Source organism: Prinia subflava, chromosome 1 (assembly GCF_021018805.1).
Source record: "Prinia subflava isolate CZ2003 ecotype Zambia chromosome 1, Cam_Psub_1.2, whole genome shotgun sequence".
NCBI lineage: Eukaryota > Metazoa > Chordata > Aves > Passeriformes > Cisticolidae > Prinia > Prinia subflava.
Genome location: NC_086247.1, coordinates 98568059 through 98586396, shown reverse-complemented (window position 1 = coordinate 98586396; position 18338 = coordinate 98568059). Strand labels below are relative to the sequence as shown.

Here is an 18338-nt window from a genome sequence, read left to right as displayed (position 1 = left end):
ATGGGCTGTTCGGGAGTACCAATTAAAGTTAAATGGTTTCCCTTTTCCAAGGGGTTATACCCCTCTGCCCAGTGAGCTGAGCATTGAATCAGGGACCATGAATTATGTTTTAAGGAAACTCCATGTCCCCAATACCCACTAACTTCTTGTTCTGTCAATTTAATTTGATCTCCACCACCGAGAGAAACTCGGGAAACATGTCCTGTCTCTGATTCATGAGGGAACCGCGAGTACTCTCCTTTTAGCTTAGATAATTCAGTGGTGGTGTCTGGGATTTCTTTAGTGATTATTTGTGGGTCTGAATTTTCATCAATATAGTTGCATTCTGTTTTAACTAGAGGTGTTGTGTTAGGGCAGCAGTGTTCCTCACAATTTTTTACTAACACTAATTCTTTCTGGGGGTAAATCTGATAAATGTGAGGAGTTTCTTTTTCTTCTGCCTTTTTTGGGAAGTCAGCATTCTCTAAATTTTTAGAATATTCATCTCCCAAGGCAGTCCGTAGCAAATTATTTTCATCTCGCAGCAAATGATTTTCATTTTGCAAAATTTCAACTAAATTTTGAAGGGAGTCTATTATTGCATTTTCTTCACTTCTTCGCTTAAAGCGAGTTTCTACAGCTGCCGTAAGGCAGGCTCCCAGAACTGAGCACAGTATGGTTTTATTTTTGCCCAGTTTAAATTTTGTTTCATGTTGTAAAGAACATACTTTATCAACCACACTTTCCAAATTAGACCAGTTATTATTAGCCCAAAATTCCACCTCTGGAGAGGGTCTGGCATTGTGTTTAGCTAGTAGAGCATAAAATTCAGTTTTATGTATAAAATCATTAGTCATTTTGTAAAGGGGATCAGAAAACCACTACAGGGAGGTAATGCTTGGTTGTACACACACACAGCTACGCTGCGTCTCCCCTCTTTCCCTGGGGTGGGTGAAGGGACAAAATCTGTCTGTTGAGGCACTGTTTAGTTACGTCAAGGTGTCCCTTCTCTCAACAAGACAGTTCACACACAAAAAACAGTTTCTCTTTTTGCACTAGGAGATCTTTTGTGAAATCCTGAAGACAGATACACCTCAATAGAGTATAGGGATGCTTTTCACCTAGGTGTCTACAGTGTGTGAAGAATCAGAAAAGCCCCCCTTGCTTTCTAGCTTAGTTCACCGAAGTGACGGGCTAGGTGCGGCTGAGGCAAATCTTCCTCTTCCTAGTACAGACTATAGACAACCTGCAACCCCTCTGTCAATCAGGATCCTGTCCGTGACGCCAATTTAATGTCACGAGCCAAAGGATGGTCGTGATGGTTCGTTTTGATTTCAGAGTGCAAAAAGAGGCAGTGATAACTTAATTCAAGTGAAATCAATTGTATCTTTATTGATACACACAGTTATGCGATAGAAAAGAAGGGGAAAGAAGAGAGGGAGAGAGAGAGGGAGAGAAAGGGGGGTAAAGAAAGGGTATAGCTACCAACTGACAGACGGGGGTCCTCGTGACGCCGATGCCAACAGACCACCTTCGCAGTCTTTGTGGCACGTAGGTCAATAGAGCCGTCGTCCGCTGGGGAGGCCTCTAAAGCCTGCTCTTCTGGTGGAGTTGTTATAGTTCTTTTCGAAGCGAGAGGCAAGATGCCAAGAAGGGGGGTCGGTCTCGTGGGCATCGCAGGTGTTCTTTCACAATAGGGGGAGCGGTGCAGCTCAGGTCTTACCAAGTACGGTCAGTGCAGGAACATCTCTTTGCAAACATGGCCAGAAACTGTAACCGTCCCCTTTGTTTCATGCCTGGGTCCCTGAGGAGGGCGTCTTGGTCCGGTGACAGCAGGTGCAGGGAAAACTTGGCCTGTGCTGTGGCTCAGAGTCCATGGGGGTCTCAGCCTCTGACAGTCGTGAGGCAAGTGAGGGATTTTCGGACCGACTCTTACAACTGTGAAGGGCATTAATGATGTTGCATGTGGTCCAAAATCTTACGCAGAGATCAACTGAACTCCTGATATTTTCATGAAATTTTAGGTAAGAGAAATAATACATGGTTATGTTAAATGACAGTAGAGAGATATTTTGCCAATTTGCAATTTCCCATATAATACTGTAAAGAAAAGTTTAAAAGCCCTTCTCTTGGAAGACTTTGAAAAAGAACCAAATGACACAAACCCCCTTGTATGTGAAAATAGCCTAAAAAGAAGAGTTGCGATATTATCATAATAATTTCAAAGCAAAAGGATAAAGCTAGGAAGCCAAGTATTTCATAATGAATGCAGCATATAGCTTTTAAACAGGGCTAACATATGGACCACTAATGTGAATGTGAATGCAAATTAGATACTTTTGATTGCTTGAAATAAAGTCAGCGAAATACAAGCTTCAAAAAGCAAATCGTGTAGATTTAACTATCTGAGTGCCACAGAAAATTGTTGTTCATACAAGATTTCCATCTGAAAGAAGATAATGAAGTTAATTTAGGTAATTCTAGGGCAAGCTGACCTAGATTATTTGAAGATAAACAGTACGCTTTATCTGGCTATTTCTTTTTTTCCTTTTTTCCTTCTTGATTATGATTTGTTTAACCTTTTACTTTTACTTTCTGCTGAATTTGTCACCCAAAATTACCAGGCATCTTACTTTTAGATGTGGCATAGCTTTCTACAAATATGCTGGTTTTGAGACAAAGTGACACAACTGGTGCTGGCTGGAATTAGCAGTCGTTGGGAACTTCTTAATTTACAAAGCATGATTTAGCAGATAATGTTCAAGGGCTTCAAGCGTCTTCTGGCTCAGACAGATAGAGGGGGAAGATCAGAAGTTGCCCTAAATCTTGGAAATGTTGCTGTAACCTAGCATTTCAGCAGGACACATTTTGCACCCAGCTCTTCTCTGCTGTGACTAGGGGACAAACTAGAGGGTAGCATTTTCTCCATGGGCCACTACCCTTCATGTAAAAGCAGTAAGTTACTCTTGCTAAGAGGGAAAATTAAGGGGGTTGCCTATCACCAAACATTTGGCATGGCTCGCCCCCATGTAGCAGCTTTGTTATAACCTCACTGTGACCTGCAATTTGCAGGTTGTAGGAGCTGCTACCAGGAGCTCTTGAGAGACGGTACCAAAGGAGCAACACCAGCAAAGTGGGAGCCTGGGTGTTAAGACATATCCACTCCTACTCCATTTCTTGCTTGCCCATCATAGAGCAAAATCTTAGGCTCTGCCAGAAGAATCAAGGGGTAACTTCTATCACCATACCTCCTGATCCACACCTTTGCACTGTCAGACCATCTTTCCCTCATCTAGGGTCATCAACTACATTCCAAACTGCTGCCCCCTTGCAATGAAAGCAGCTCTTTAGCTCCCCTCACAGCCAGAATTGCCTTGCACCCTCAGACATAGCTGTTGACCACTCTAAACATGATCACATCCACTCCCATTTACTACTGATATATATGCAGCTGTTCTAAGAATTCCCCTGATGCCTTCCTACCACATCTGGAGATCTTTTTACTGCATTAGCATCCTATGCTGTTTTTCAGCATTCTTCCCATACTCAGGGCTCATGGTTACAACTAAGCCACTAAAACACTACAACACCTGCCTGGTTGCATTACATTCTCCTCATTGCCATAACCTTGGGGAAAGGTGTACTGATCCTAAACCACATTTTAACAAAAGAGGAAAATGGCTAAACGAGCTCATTTACATGTTTGCCAGTCACTTGCCAATTTGCAAATATGTGATTTAGCACATTCCTAAATTTGCATAAATTCACACATAGAACTGTGCAAGACTCGGCAGCTGTGAAACAAAAAAACAAACCAAAAAATTCTCAAAAAAGAAAACAAAAGAAACAACAACAATAAATGAATAAAAGAAAAAATGTATTAATGGCTGTGCAATAAGGAAAAAAAATAGCTCCAGAATATAAATTTATTTGTGTTTATACAGATTCCTAATTAGGTAAACCAGAAACAAGTTAGTATCATTTATATAAGTCCTGAAACTGGGCGTCATGATTCAAAACATTGACTTGGGCCCTCATCTTTCCTGGAAAACCATAAAAAACAGTTGCAAAAACTAGGAAGAAAATTTATTACAAAAAGAGAAATGCAGCACTTAGGCACTGGCTAGGGTCAGCAAAGTGTTTTGGATAATTTAGAAGATTTTCTATCTTCTACACTATGTGTTTCACACCAGCATTCCTCACCCCTGGCTGTGTACTTGCACTCTTACAATTATACTGATTAAAGCAAATGATATTTTTAAATCAGGGCTGTGATAAAATTTAAATTGAGCCTGAAGGACTTCCTGGACCGCTGATGCTGCACTCATGTTCATATGTGGGGCTTAGCTAGCAAGGTCACTGAGCTCAGGCTGCAGCCTCACTTGTCATTTATGATCAGAGGAATCAAGGTGGCAAACAGGTGTGTGGTGTTTGCAGCTAGATTACTTCAGCTGGCAATTGGTCTTGTTTGGGATTACGTCTTCCTTTATCTTCAAAACTGTGTAGCAGCTTGAATTGGCAGCAGCACCTTCTTTACAGGATGGTAACCCTGAAGTATATGTTTACATGCTCACTTATTTGAGGGAACGCTGCTTGCAATTGGACAGCTAATGCATACTCCTCATTGTCTGTTCCTTCCCAAGTGCTGCTAGTTATCTCTCAGCAGAGAAAACTGGCTGGCAATGTCAGTGACTATTAATGGCTTGGTGAGTGCCAGTTATTTTATTAGGAGAGGTGTAGTCACCATGCATAGGCAGGGCAAGGAGTGATGTATGGCGCCTAAAGAGTAGATGGTGCTATTTTATGCTAACAGAATTTTAATCGTTGACATTATATTCTGCTTTACCTGCAAAGTTTGGATTAATATCTACTAAAAAATATATACCGTCACTCTCAAAAAATGATAAGCACTTTGCTAGTCCCACATCCTGTTATTGTTACACAAGCTGCTCCCTTAATCAGTGGTTCTGACCTCTGTTTTCAGCAGATTTTTACAAGCTGAAAATTTAAGGGGTAGAGCTGTGTACAATGCAGCAATCTAATATTTGTGTAAAGGCTGACAGAGGCCTCTTCTTGAAAATGCCTTTCTACAAGAAGGTGTTTTTTTGATTGGAGCAAAAATGGTAATTTGGCTGGAATTTTTTGAACTCTAAAAGCAAGACAGAAAAATAGGGGAAGTGAAACTAAAATTGCCTTGATTTTGCCAAACTGTATTATTTTACTGATACTTTTTTTTTTTCATTATAAAAATCAAATAATACTTAGGAAAATTTAGGAAAGCCGGCAACCTATTAAATATTGCAGGTTCAATTTTAAAATTCAACTGAAGCATCTTCATTCTGAAATGCCTTGATTCCAAACATTCAGGAACCTTGCTAAAGTTTTTTGGACCATTGCTTGCACTAGATAAAAACAGTTGCATTGAGACCCTTGCTACGCTTTCTACAGAGATAATGACTGCAACCTGACTTTCTGTTAGGAAGAATGTGATGTTATGACATATGGGGAAAACTGGTATTTCCAAAATAGCTGGAAAGTTTTGCAGCCCTCAGTGTCTTACAGGTTCTTCCCTCCCTGATTTAAATGTCATACTCCACATTGAATATGTTTAGACAGTAGTGTCACTGACTACTTTGTAGACGTCAGTAATTAATCTAGTAATGCTCCCCTTAATGTGGATGACACAACTGGAAATCTGTCCAGGTAGAGGCAGTTTTGTCTCATAAGCAGAAACATAATCTTTCTGTCCCTGAAGCAGCACATCAGTTATCTGACACTCTTCTTACATTTCTTCTTGTGCGAGTTGGCAACTCTTTTAGTTTCTCTCATTTTGTATACCTCAAAGTCACGGCTAGATAAGAGAATTCTGTTGTTTACCTCCCTCTCTCAAATTCCAGGAAAACAGAGCTGCATAGATTAGATTTTAAAAGACCATTTTGTTTCCTTGATGGGTCACTTTGATTTTTCAAATCTGTGAAGTCATAGGCAGAAGTTGTAATGGTTTTGTTTGCACTGGAGAAAATATTTTCACCATGTACTAAGCAAGTGGTTTACATATGTAAAACCAAAGAGTGCACAGCCTCATCTGCCACAGCAAAGATGAGGGAGTCCTGTACTGTCAGCAGCACCTGGTGACACTCACATGCACAATGTACTTTGTAGACAGAAAGGCCACAAAGTTTTGGCAATTTCAGGTATTCTTAACCTGAAAAGCAGAGAGGAGCTGAAAGGGTGAAATATTCTGCCAGAATAGGAATATGTTATGCAAAACTATTCATGTAAATATTTGTATTTGGCGTGGTATTGCTCTGGGCAATTTACTCTTTGTATATGTTTTATTTCTGATTCTCTGAAAAAAGGCAGAGGGGCTTGAGAAGGATGATGTGCAAAGTCTTACCTTGCTCCAGACTTCTCAGGTGGTCTGAAGCATGTAATTTATCTCCTCTGAGATTTTGTTGTCCACCTGTCTAAGAAAAATATAGTGCATAAAGATAAACCTTTTAGAGATTGTGGTGTGAAAAATAGGGTTATTTAATTCATGTTCTATAAATGATTATAAGCTGGAAACTGTAATATATTGTATAAAGGTATGTGTGTACCCGCGTGTTTCACGGACTTCTGTAAAGCACCTCTCCTGATCTCCCTGGTCCAGAAATAGAAGGTGAGAACACGAGGCACTGATGAGACAATGAACACGGACCAACCTACCCCTGCCTACGTGCAGTGAAAATTGCCTCAAAAGCAAGGATTTACTCTGATCAGTTGCATACGTGCAGGAAAGTCATCACACACTTCTACGGTGGTTAAATTACTCAAAGCAAGGACTTACTCTGGACATTAGCATTTGAATGGACCAGGGGACTCTTTTCAGGGCTTAGTGTAAACAATCTTAATTGTCAGTGCTTAGCAGAAACAATGGGAGAAGTGCTGCTGAGGGGGGAAATTAAGGGTATTTAAGTTAAGCCTCTGGGCGGGCGAAGGTGTGTACCCAGCTAGAGACACAGATGGCCAGGGTCTATGTCTCCGGGTCACCCTTGGCTCCTTTTTCCCGGGAGAAACTCTGTCAAGTAAGTGTCGCTGTTTGTGTGGGGTTTATTTATTGCTTAAAATTCTGTAATTTGATTACAAATTTTGTGATTTAAATTTTTAATAAACCCAATTATTGAATTTGGTAATAAATTGTCCTGGCATTTATAACAGTGGAGACTAAGAAATGTTATTATGGAGGTAATGTGTATTAAAACGATTGCAGAAAAAAGTCCAACTGGCCAAGGTTTATGCATAATCTCCATATCCTTCAAATAGATAGGCTGACTTTGGATAAAGATTTTTACTCCAATTTCTCTAGCAAATAGGTGCTCGTGAGTGTGTCTATGCATGCAGATTCTAAGACTTCACTGTCTCTCTAGGCTTTTCAAATTAAAACACAGGAGAGCTGTTTTACATTTAGGACTAGGAAGTATCCTGTCTGCTACTGAGGCACATAGCAGGCATGGAGCTGCTGTGCAATCACTTTAAATAACAATTTTGAAAAACACAGCATGTAATCTTATCTGTAAAATAAAATAGGTGCTGGGGGTTAGGATGTTTTCCTTTTGTTTCTTTCCTTCATGGAATTTTGTCCCATATGTTGCTAGGAAACAGTAACTACCAATACATAAGAAAACAAAAGATGTAGCTGGGTTCACAACATTCCATTGAAATGCCCCTGACTTCGAGGAGTTGCAAGGGATAGGGCAAGAGAAAATGTGAGTGGGTTTCCCCAGAGGATTGGGGCTGAGTTTTTGTTTCAGTCCGGTTTTTGCGTTTGGGGGAGCAAGGAGCTTTTGCCTTTTTTCCTTGCCACCTGACCAGTCAGAGCTCAGAACCAGTGTGTCTGGTGCCGAAACATCGGGATCAGCTCCTGCCAGACCCTCTGCCTGCAGCGTGTTGCCGCAGCCACTCCTGTGTGTTGGACCCCGAGACCTCGGTCTGCTGCGATTTTCCTGCACTGCAAGTCTCCTTAATAACTTTTTTTTTTTTTGTTTCCCAGACTTTGGGGGTGGGAGGGGGGTGGGGGGGGCGGGCGGAGTGTCCCCTTATGAGCCACCTCTGTAGGGTAGCCTGGCAATTGTGACCAGCTGCCACCTGTGACCTCCCGTCCAGGCCAAGCAGTCAGGAACCTGGTGGTCTCTGAGCTCATGCCACAGCGTCCCCTGCAGCCGCGGGGGAATCATCGCACCTGCCCTGCCCGACCAGGAGCCACCAGTGGCCCTGCCAGCTGTGACTGGAACTACAACAAAGGGGAAATTAAAGAGCGGGAAGACACTTAATTGCGGTTTTTCTTCTTGTTCGTTGTTGCTCCTGTTGTTTGCTTGCCTTGTTATACATACACATAGTAGTAAAGAACTGTTATTCCTTTCCCCATATCTTTGCCTGAAAGCCCCATATTTTCAAAGTTATTATAATTCAGAGGGAAGGGGGTCATATTCTCCATTCCAAGGGAAGGTTCCCACATTCCTTGGCAGATACCTGCCTTTCAAACCAAGACGAAAGGACACCATTCTGCTGAGACACAAAATTTCCTTGCATGAACACATTATCGTTGCTGAATACGGGTACACTGGAAAACCAAGCAGGAAATTGACTAAGTGAATTTAGATTAGCATCTTCCCAGCACATGTTTGGGGGCAGTTTTCAGGTATCTTCCATTATAGATGAGTAATGGGATGATTTGCTCTTGCAGTTAAGGGATGAATATTGCATGTATGTTAAGAGAAGCTTTATTGATGTATAGTTATGTTATTGTGGTTTGTTGTTTAGATGTCTTCTGTTCTCATAATCCCCTGGCCCCCTCCTCTGTATTGTTGTAACTGGACAGCCTAGGTTGTCCAGAGCATATGGAGAGAAGGTGTGTAATGGGGAAATCTTGTTGCTAGGGGAGCTTAGTATGACAGCCCCTGACCTCCAATCAAGTTGCAAGAAAGTAGCCTCCACCAATAAATGGCAAAGAAGAGTTGACTGGCAGGTTTCGGGATGCCTGATGCAACCCTAGAGGTATGAAAGTTGGAGCAGCCATTTTGTAGATGAGCTTGTGGCTGCCGAGTCACCAACTCCCAGTGCACTGTCCTTTTTCCTTATTCAATCCTTTGCTGTATGTGTTAAAGTTTAATAAACCTTCTAAAATTTTAAAGTGGGCAGTTGTTTCTCACACTTCTGTGCTCATACCCCCAGCTGAGAGTGTTTTGCAGAAGAAGAAGTAGTTGTGAGTAATCAACCAGTGACTTTTTTTCCCCTATAGCAGGAGCAAAGAGCAGGAGTCAAGAAGTGGAAAGAGTCTCAAGCCACGTGATACTATGCCAGAGCGTAGGATCAAAATAGAAAGGTTGACCTGAGGCATGCAGCCTGAGAGAACCCTTTTAATGGGCTCCTGTGCTTCCCTGAGAGTGAAAAGTCTGTGAGGCCAGGAACCTGTTCATCATTAGCATTTCTTAGAAAGCAAGGGAGAGTGTGTCTGCTCTGAGGTTTTTACACATATCCTGACTCACCCAATAATTTGGGTGTTGCAAGCAGGAGCACCGGGCTGCAGTAATGGTCACGTTATCTCCCCTTTCTCTACTGTGCTGCTCATTGGACCACTAGGATCCAGGCCTGACACAGGACTCTGTCAAAACACTTGCCTGTAAGGCTTCTGTAGTACCAGATGCGCAATATAGGACCTTAGACAGCACTTCATTCTCTCTTTATTTATTCTGTTCCATCTTGTCAGAGAAAAAAAAGACTGTATATCAAACACATAAAGCACCTAAATATGTCCTTAGAATAACTTTGTGTATTTTTTAACGAGTTTTACAATGTCTGTCAGCACAAGAACACTTTTAATAATGTTTTCTTCTTTTGTGTTTCAATGCTGGTGCTTCCTGTCTTGATCACAATTAGAGAAAATTGGGGCAAGAAATGTAAAAGATTATATTTGATTGCTTTCTGCTTTCCCAAAGATATGTGATCTGATTTGTTTCATATTTAAATTAAAATCTGTGTAGTTTCTTATTTAACAGTATTGTGTTGGGGGTTAGATTTGTTTCTTTTTTACTTACAGAATTTTTTCCCATAAATTGCTAGGAAACTACCTACTGGGTACTTATAGGTACTTAAGCAGAACAAAGGGGCCAAAGGAGTTGTAGCACCTGGCTACTTCTTTGGGTCTCTGGGAGTTTCTCTCAGAGGGGGAAGGTACCACGAATTTTGGGGGCAGGTAAAGGACACCACTGGGGGTAGCTACACTCTGTCTTGCTTTTAGCTTTCAGAGAGAGGACAGCCGGGCTGCTGCTTGCTGTGGGAGGCGTTCACTGTCACCACCAAGTCTGGTCCTGGGAAATCTACCACCATCATGTGCCCAGGAATTCTGAGCTCACCTCTTCCTGCCCTGCTGGAGTGGGGCCAGCCCTGTCCCACAGCCACCACTTCTTCTACTTCTTCAGCTCTGCTCTTTTTAGCTTTTTTTTGCTACTCTGTAGCCTGCACCCCCTGCCTGCCAAAACCTTCTACGTCTTCAGCCACACCTCCCGAGTTCCTGATACATCCCTTCCACCCCTTCCTATCTGGGACAAAACTGCCTTTCCCACGTGCTCCCCGAGCCCACACCACAGCACCTCCTGTAGCCACATGGAGATCATCACACCTGCCTTGCCCGCTGGGAGCCAGCAGCGCCCCTGCTGGCTGTGACTGGAACTGCACCAAAGGGGAAAGTACCCGCAGCTGGGGAAGCTGTTACTGGGTTCCTGGTTCTGTTTATCATTAATGCTGTAGTTGTTGTTTGTTTGCCTTGTTATACATACTAGCAAAGAACTGTTATTCCTATCCCCATACCTTCACCTGAGAGTCCCTTAATTTCAAAATTATAGTAATTCAGAGGGAGAGGGTTCGCATTCTCTATTCCAAGGGAGGCTCTGGCTTTTTTCCTGGGCAGACACCTGTCTTTCCAAACCAAGACATGTTGTTAGTCCTTTTCTGAATGAATTCATCCTGTAGGCAGATTTGTCTTTGGCTTTGTCTTGATTGCTTCTTAACCCACTTGTAAAACTTAAATACTCTAGTGATGTACTGGTTTTTTTTAACAGTTGTGTCACCATGAGATTTTCCTAGTTTGCTGAGCATTCATAATAAAGTAGAAGGTTTGCACCTTCTCACGCTCTTTCATATAAACAGCAGTTATGTTTTATAAACATTACCATTGTTTTCACATTCTTCTCCAAAGAGAAGAATGATTGTGTGACAGTCCCTTTGACCAATGTGGTTGAGAGGTGGGAATACCACCCTCCAATCAATGGTCACCTTGCTAAAAGTATATAATAGGAAGTAATAAACAAAGCAGGGATTCTCCTCTGCTGCTTTCTGCTCTCCCAGAAATTCCTGACTCTGCGTGTTACTTGAGCGAGGCTAACAGTGACACAGTTGTCTACAGCCTAGAGATCTACAGAGTTAACTCTCTTTGGTCTCTGGAATTAATGAATGTTCATTTTGCTTGGTCTCTCTGTATCCAGATTGGACTAAGCAATGACAAAGTTCTGATACAAAAAATACATTTCCTTTGGTATTTCAATTACATGTCTAACCATGCAGTGAAGTGCTGAACTCAAATGAGGCACAGTTCAAAGGCATCAAACTGTGAGAACTTTATTTTATAAGAAGGGTAAGTCTAGCATGTTTTCTTGACAGAAATACTTGCACATGTGCTATGAAGTAAGCGGACGGTATTGGGAGGACTTCAGATACATTGCATGTACCCAGACAGTCTTGGGGTAAAAATCACAAGAGTGTATGTGGTACACATCCTGGAAGCAGCAGATTCAGTATACCTAGACTGTAAGATCTATCCATACTTATCTACTACTCTTCAGCAGGCACATATTAGGTCAAAATGTCTATTTCACCAGTAGGAAAAGACAGGTCTGAGGGATGCCAAAATCAGAATAGCTTTATATAAACGCCAGGTTTTTTATTTGCAGATAGTTGCACCACTTATGAGTGATACTTAAAATTGTTTATTAAGTGAAAGTACCTTTCATATCTTTGATGAAAGAAAAAAAATAACCAGGTGGAGACATGAAAAATTAAAAGAAACTTTGTGCTGCTCAACACCACGTACCTAGAATTGTATCTGTGCATCTTTGTAACTTTAGAGTCTTTTAAACACAGATAAAACAAATGCCAAATGAAAAACTGCTGGCATCCTTAGAGAAAACATAGGTTGCAGACGACAGAGTTTCTGTAAATCTTTTGTGTAAATGGTGGCACTGCTGATATCTTAAGAATCAGAGATGGTTAATAATGTACCCAGACAGTTACAAACAAAGTGAATGGAGTTGTGAAACAGGGTCTTGACTTACCAGTGAATCAAAAACTAGGCTTCATAGCCTCAAAGTTTGTATTGCTTAGTTTGTTTAGATCTTGGCTTTAGATGGCTTTAGAGCAGTTTTACAGCAGTTTCCTTAACAGGAAAAAAAAAGGCTTCTGAGAGTGGACAGACATCAAAGACATTTGGCAGAGATAAGAAAAAAGGAATAAAGCCAACTCAGTAACTGCTGAAATCAGTCCCAGCTAGGTAAAAGGTAATTCCAGCAGAGTGATATTGTGACCACTGACTCAAGGAACCCTGACTCAAGAGAATCACTGATCAAACAGAGTAATAAGAATGAGAAGCAAGAGAATCATTTAACCAACAGAAGGAAGAATACTAATGAACAAGGGAATTAGATAACTTGCAGCTGGTATACCATGATTCCTTTCTTTGCTAAACTGTATACATAAAGTCTTGAGAATCAATGTGCTATCTTTGTGGATTTACCACGTAGCACCAATCATTGAACAAAAAAGTAAATAAATACTTCAGCTCTGTGTATGAGATTGGCTTACTGCACACTAGATGATGAATACTGCTTTTTAGGGACAACAATGCTTCTTCTGGAATCGCTATATTACTTATTGAGTTACTTGCTCCAGCTGTGAATAAGCTCAGGTGAGGCCAAGTCAGGCTACTGCAGTGTTGGAAGAGATATAAAGATGTTATGGGCTATGCTTAGAGGAAGCTTGCAGCAGAATGGGGAATAGCTGTCAAAGTACTTGCATATGAGTTGGCCCTTGCAGTGCAAGAAAAAACCAAATTTGTCAGCTCCAGTGAGCTTGTGTTTTGAGGCAAGATGTTTATCATGAGGAAGAGGAAGCAGAAGTATTGACTGGTAAGACAGCTCCCTGTTGAAGACAGAGCTGGAAAGTCAGGATGAACATTTTTAGAATTTCCTCTCATAGGTTAGAAATGCAGAGGGAAAAAGTAATATTGTTCTTGTGCTATTTTTCTTTTATCCCAGAAGAAAGCCAGAGAATCACACTCTCTTTTTTGTACTCCAGCCCTTCAAAATGGTTTCTGTACCAAATAAGTATTTTAGGTAAATTACTGTTTTACTATTACTATTTTAAATAAATTACCATTTCCGAGCAGTATTAGTCCCTTATGATTCTGCTGTACTCTAATGTAAATATGTCATTAGTACTTAATATTCTGTTTTGTTACATTCAGTAAATATTGGGCAGATATGGTGGCTTTCTAAACTCTAAAAAAAGGAGTGGAATGCATCCCATCTCACTCCTGCTGTCTGGTGAGTTTGGTGAACCTGGCTCACTTTGATATCGGTCTTTTGGACAAATGAATCCTATTCTAGGCATCTGAGTTTCATGGACATAATCTTCCATTTAGATTTTATATAAGAAACTTTTACTTTTTAGTATTCTATTCTTCCTTGTTTTGAACTCTTATCACTAGGTAAATCCTCTCTCCCATGAGAAACTTTGTACTCGTCTATGCTGTTATTCACAAAAGAAGGTTTGAAATTTTTTTTATAAATGTACAAACACTACTTTATATATACTAGCTGAAATATATTTATCATACTTCTGATTCTGAAAGTGTTAAAATATTTGTTTATATTGATGGATGAATGAAAACTATAGATATTTTCTCCTTCTAACCCTCCACACACTGGAGAAGAAAACTTGAGAAAAGGTGCTGCTTAACTTAAGGAACTTTTATGCATTTCGTTTCAGCACAACCTGTGTAGATGTTGTGAAGTGTTTTGCAAACTCATTAAATGAACAGCTTTGATTCTTAAAGATTCCCCTGACTTCAGTAGCTGGAGCTATTGTGATATATACTTTATAATGTAATACATTAATGGGATCTAGATGCATAATAATTCGTAATAGACCTAGAGCTCAAAGTCTAGGAGTGAGCTTTCACTTTTTCTTGATAAACTTTGGGTTAATCAACCTGTAAGTTCCTTCCCTTGTGGGATTTCCTGGATGGGGGATGCAGCAGTCTCACTGGTGCTCACCTGCACTGTTCCCGCATCCAGTCTGGCTCTTGGTTTGAGGTTTTCCTCCAGTGTCCTCCTCCTTCCACACTGTTTAGAGGATGTCCTTTCTTGGCTGCACTATCCAGAAGTCCAGAGGTTCCTCTGTGGCTGGAGTTCATGTACCCTAGAAAGGGTGGAACTATGGCTTCCAGTTTGAAATGTATTCACATTAAGGGGCAATCTGAGCAGCAGTGGCACTAACAGTGGGAAACTGTTAATTTCTTGTGTGTCATGGTGACACAAAATTTACATTTTGTGAAAAAGTGTTCCTAAATAATTAATTTTCTGTATTGGGGGAATATGTACAGCTTTTTATAATTTTATAATAATTTATCAGCCTCTCTCCTGCAGTCCTGTCTTGACTGGCTATTCTAAATGCATACAATCAACAAGGCAGCAATGAACATTAGTATTTTCAAGAGCAGACGGGATGTACCTCAAAACGAGCATCGTCCCAATGAAACTGGGACATCTGGCAATCTTAAAAATAACCCAACTACATGAAATAAAAATTATGAAATGGAGGAACAGAAAAATATATCTTCACATTGATTAGCAAGCAAAGTAATCAGTCTCCCTTCACTCCCCATTCAGTCTGTGGTGTAAACCAAGGGGAAATAGGGATGTTGTTTTCAGACTTAGGAGGGATATTTCACACCCTTTCCTCCCTCTTTCATGTTGTCCCCAGTAATAGTCTTTATGGCACTTATAAACAAAATCTGTCCCTTGCTGTCCTTGTTGGTGGGTCCAGTCAAAGTTTTAGCATTGTCTTTCAGGTGCTTTGGATCAAACACACGCATATCTTTGCTGAGTTGTTATTGTGCAGGTCACTACCTGTCCACAGTCCAGTTTGCAACTGAATTTCTTTCCTGGCCAACATATATTTGCCTTCTCAAAACACCAGACAGACAAGGTAGCATATCCAGCAGGTCTCTTTCAAGTGTGGGAGAACCACATATACACGGGATCTACAATAAAAATACCATAGTGTTTTCCCTGTAAGTTGTTTTTAACTTCATTATACTACTATGAACTCAAATGTTACATAGCTACATAAATACATTTAGACTCAATGATCTTAAAGGTGTTTACCAACCTAAATTATCTAAAATTCTATATCTGTAGTTTCATATGCATGATCTAGTCTCGTGGTACGTTTTGGGGTAGGAAGTCCACAAAAATGCTAAGTGTGAAAGACGGACAATTGATCTCTCTCTTTCCAATGTATCTTGCTAGAAAAATATACTACAACTACAAATGAAGTATAAAATGATGCTTCTTGCATTGCTAGGAATTATTTAAATTTATATAGAAGTTATGTCTACACACTTAGAAGACAGTGCGTGCTTATAGACAGTCTAGTGCAGTGGAATCCTCACCTCTGCTGGGGTGTGGGAAAAATCATGTGATGTTACAGATGATAAGAACTGTAATAAAGTTAAACAGTACTGGTTTTATACAGCATTTCATCAGCAGATAGCAAAATATATCCATATTGGAAAATTTTATTTTCAGTAAATGGAAAAACTAAATAGTAGAATTTGGCCAGTGAGTGCTTGTATTTTAATGGCAGTTTGACGATGTAGAGGGAAATGCTTCTCTAGGCATATTTTCACGCATAAGTCAGCAAGACAACCCAAAAATCAGAGCTCTCTGATAACCAGCATGCATTTCCCAGTATGATTATATGAGGAATAGCTATTATCAACCCTCCTCCCGTACATGCCCACTTACCTGAATCATTGTTACCCATTTCCCTTCATTTGTATTTTTAATTTTTTACAGTACATTTCAATGCTTTCTCATGTTCATGCCATAGTTGTGTCTAAGAGATATTTCTTAAATTTTAACTTTTGCTTGTTAATTCCAGATCATTTTCTAAATAACTCTTACTGTTATTAAAGCTAAAAACCCAAAAGAAGCTAATTCCTCAAACTCAAATGTCAGTATGTATTAATTCATTAATTTGATCTTCAGGCAAATTATATGCATGTATAACATGCATATAATGTTGTGAACACAGTCTGTTTGTCAGAGATGCCCCTCAATGACAGCCATGCCACCAGGGATGTTATATGAAGGTGAGATTTGTCTTTCTGGAAAGGGAGTCACAGCTGATACTGGCAGATATAAGAAAAAGGGAGAAAACAGGTGGCTCCCATTTGCCCACTGCATTTTTACTGTGACTTATAGGAAGTTTTAGTGTTGCATAGGCAAGCTGTTTCCCAACAAATATAAATGTTCAGGAAAAAATATTTAAGACAGCAGGGTGTCCTGCTTTAGGGCAAATTTGGGAGGAAACCTCTGAATGGGGTCCCTCTGGGAACCAAACTCAAATGGCCCCTCCCCCAGTTGGTCCAGGAATAAAAAATCTCCTTAGAGAAAAGTGGAAAAAACGATTTGTTTAACAAACAAAGTGCCCAAAAGCACAAAAAATGAATAATATGAAACAATGAAACCTCTCATGGCTCTGAGGTGAGATGGCAAACTCACAAAGTCCTCGTCGTGGAGTGTAGCTCAGCTCGCTCAGTCTCCTATCAGTTCCTCCAGCACTGGAAAATGCTGAGGTCCAGGCCCTGGTGGGCCGCAGGCATAAGATCCTGGTGTCTCTCTGGGTTTTTCAGTCCAAGAAAAAGGGAAAAAAAAAAACAGTCCAGGGAGCTTCTCTGCTGTAGCTACCTAAAACTAACTAAAAGTGAAAGAGATCTCTGTCCTGCTGTCTGTCCATGCTGCAGACAACACAGTCCAGGAGCGAATGCGGAGGAGTGAGTGCAGGTTCTGCAAACAAACTGTGTTGCTTCTTTCCCCCGCTTCGCTGTCAGAACCAGTCTTAAAGGTACAGAACTCAATGTCCAACATAAACAGCAGACAACTGGGGATACAAGCATCATAAAGTCACCCTAGGACACAGAGTCACTTAAATTTATCAATCCCATACATACAAGAAATGTGAAAATACAGGTTTTCTTGATATCCCACCCAATATTGCTTTGATGATTGTGGAAAATAGGGTTATTTAATTCATGTTCTATAAATGATTATAAGCTGGAAACTGTAATATATTGTATAAAGGTATGTGTGTATGCTCAACCCGCGTGTTTCATGGACTCCTGTAAAGCACCTCTCCTGATCTCCTTGGTCCAGAAATAGAAGGTGAGAACACGAGGCACTGATGAAACAATGAACACGAACCAAATTACCCCTGCCTAAGTGCAGTGAAAATTGCCTCAAAAGCAAGGATTTACTCTGATCAGTTGCATACGTGCAGGAAAGTCATCACACACTTCTACGGCTCAAAGCAAGGATTTACACTGATCTGTTTCCTATGTGCAGAGAAGTCATCACACACTTCTACGGTGGTTAAATTACTCAAAGCAAGGACTTACTCTGGACATTAGCATTTGAATGGACCAGGGGACTCTTTTCAGGGCTTAGTGTAAACAATCTTAATTGCCGGTGCTTAGCAGAAACAATGGGAGAAGTGCTGCCGAGGGGGAAATTAAGGGTATTTAAGTTAAGCCTCTGGGCGGGCGAAGGTGTGTACCCAGCTAGAGACACAGATGGCCAGGGTCTATGTCTCCGGGTCACCCTTGACTTCTTTTTCCCGGAAGAAACTCTGTCAAGTAAGTGTCGCTGTTTGTGGGGGTCTTTTTTTATTGCTTAAAATTCTGTAATTTGATTCCAAATTTTGTGATTTGAATTTTTAATAAACCAAATTATTGAATTTGGTAATAAATTGTCCTGGCATTTTATAACATGATGAATACTGCAGAGACTGTGACCGTTTAAGATATTCCCTTAGATAAAAAGATAGCTTTTTATGAACTCCTTAACTCATTCCAAAGTGAAAATTATCTCTGCTGGTGGGAATTTGCACATCTATTCAAATAATCATTATTCTTTTTATAAACATTTGTGCCCAAATGCTGTTGCACTACTTCCTCAGTATTTTTTTAACAGTAATCTTCTAAG

At 40.5% G+C, this 18338-nt stretch overlaps 1 long non-coding RNA gene across 2 annotated transcripts in view; it reads left to right on the top strand.

Moving 5' to 3' along the window:
* The first annotated feature begins 6976 nt into the window (after window positions 1–6976).
* LOC134554421 (uncharacterized) overlaps window positions 6977–18338 on the top strand; it is a 35848-nt gene continuing 24486 nt past the window's right edge. Inside the window, exon 1 of one of the 2 annotated variants that reach the window (XR_010081232.1) lies at window positions 6977–7046. This is a non-coding gene — a long non-coding RNA (uncharacterized LOC134554421). The remainder of the gene's footprint in view (window positions 7047–18338) is intronic. The other variant, XR_010081235.1, reaches the window with a different exon arrangement.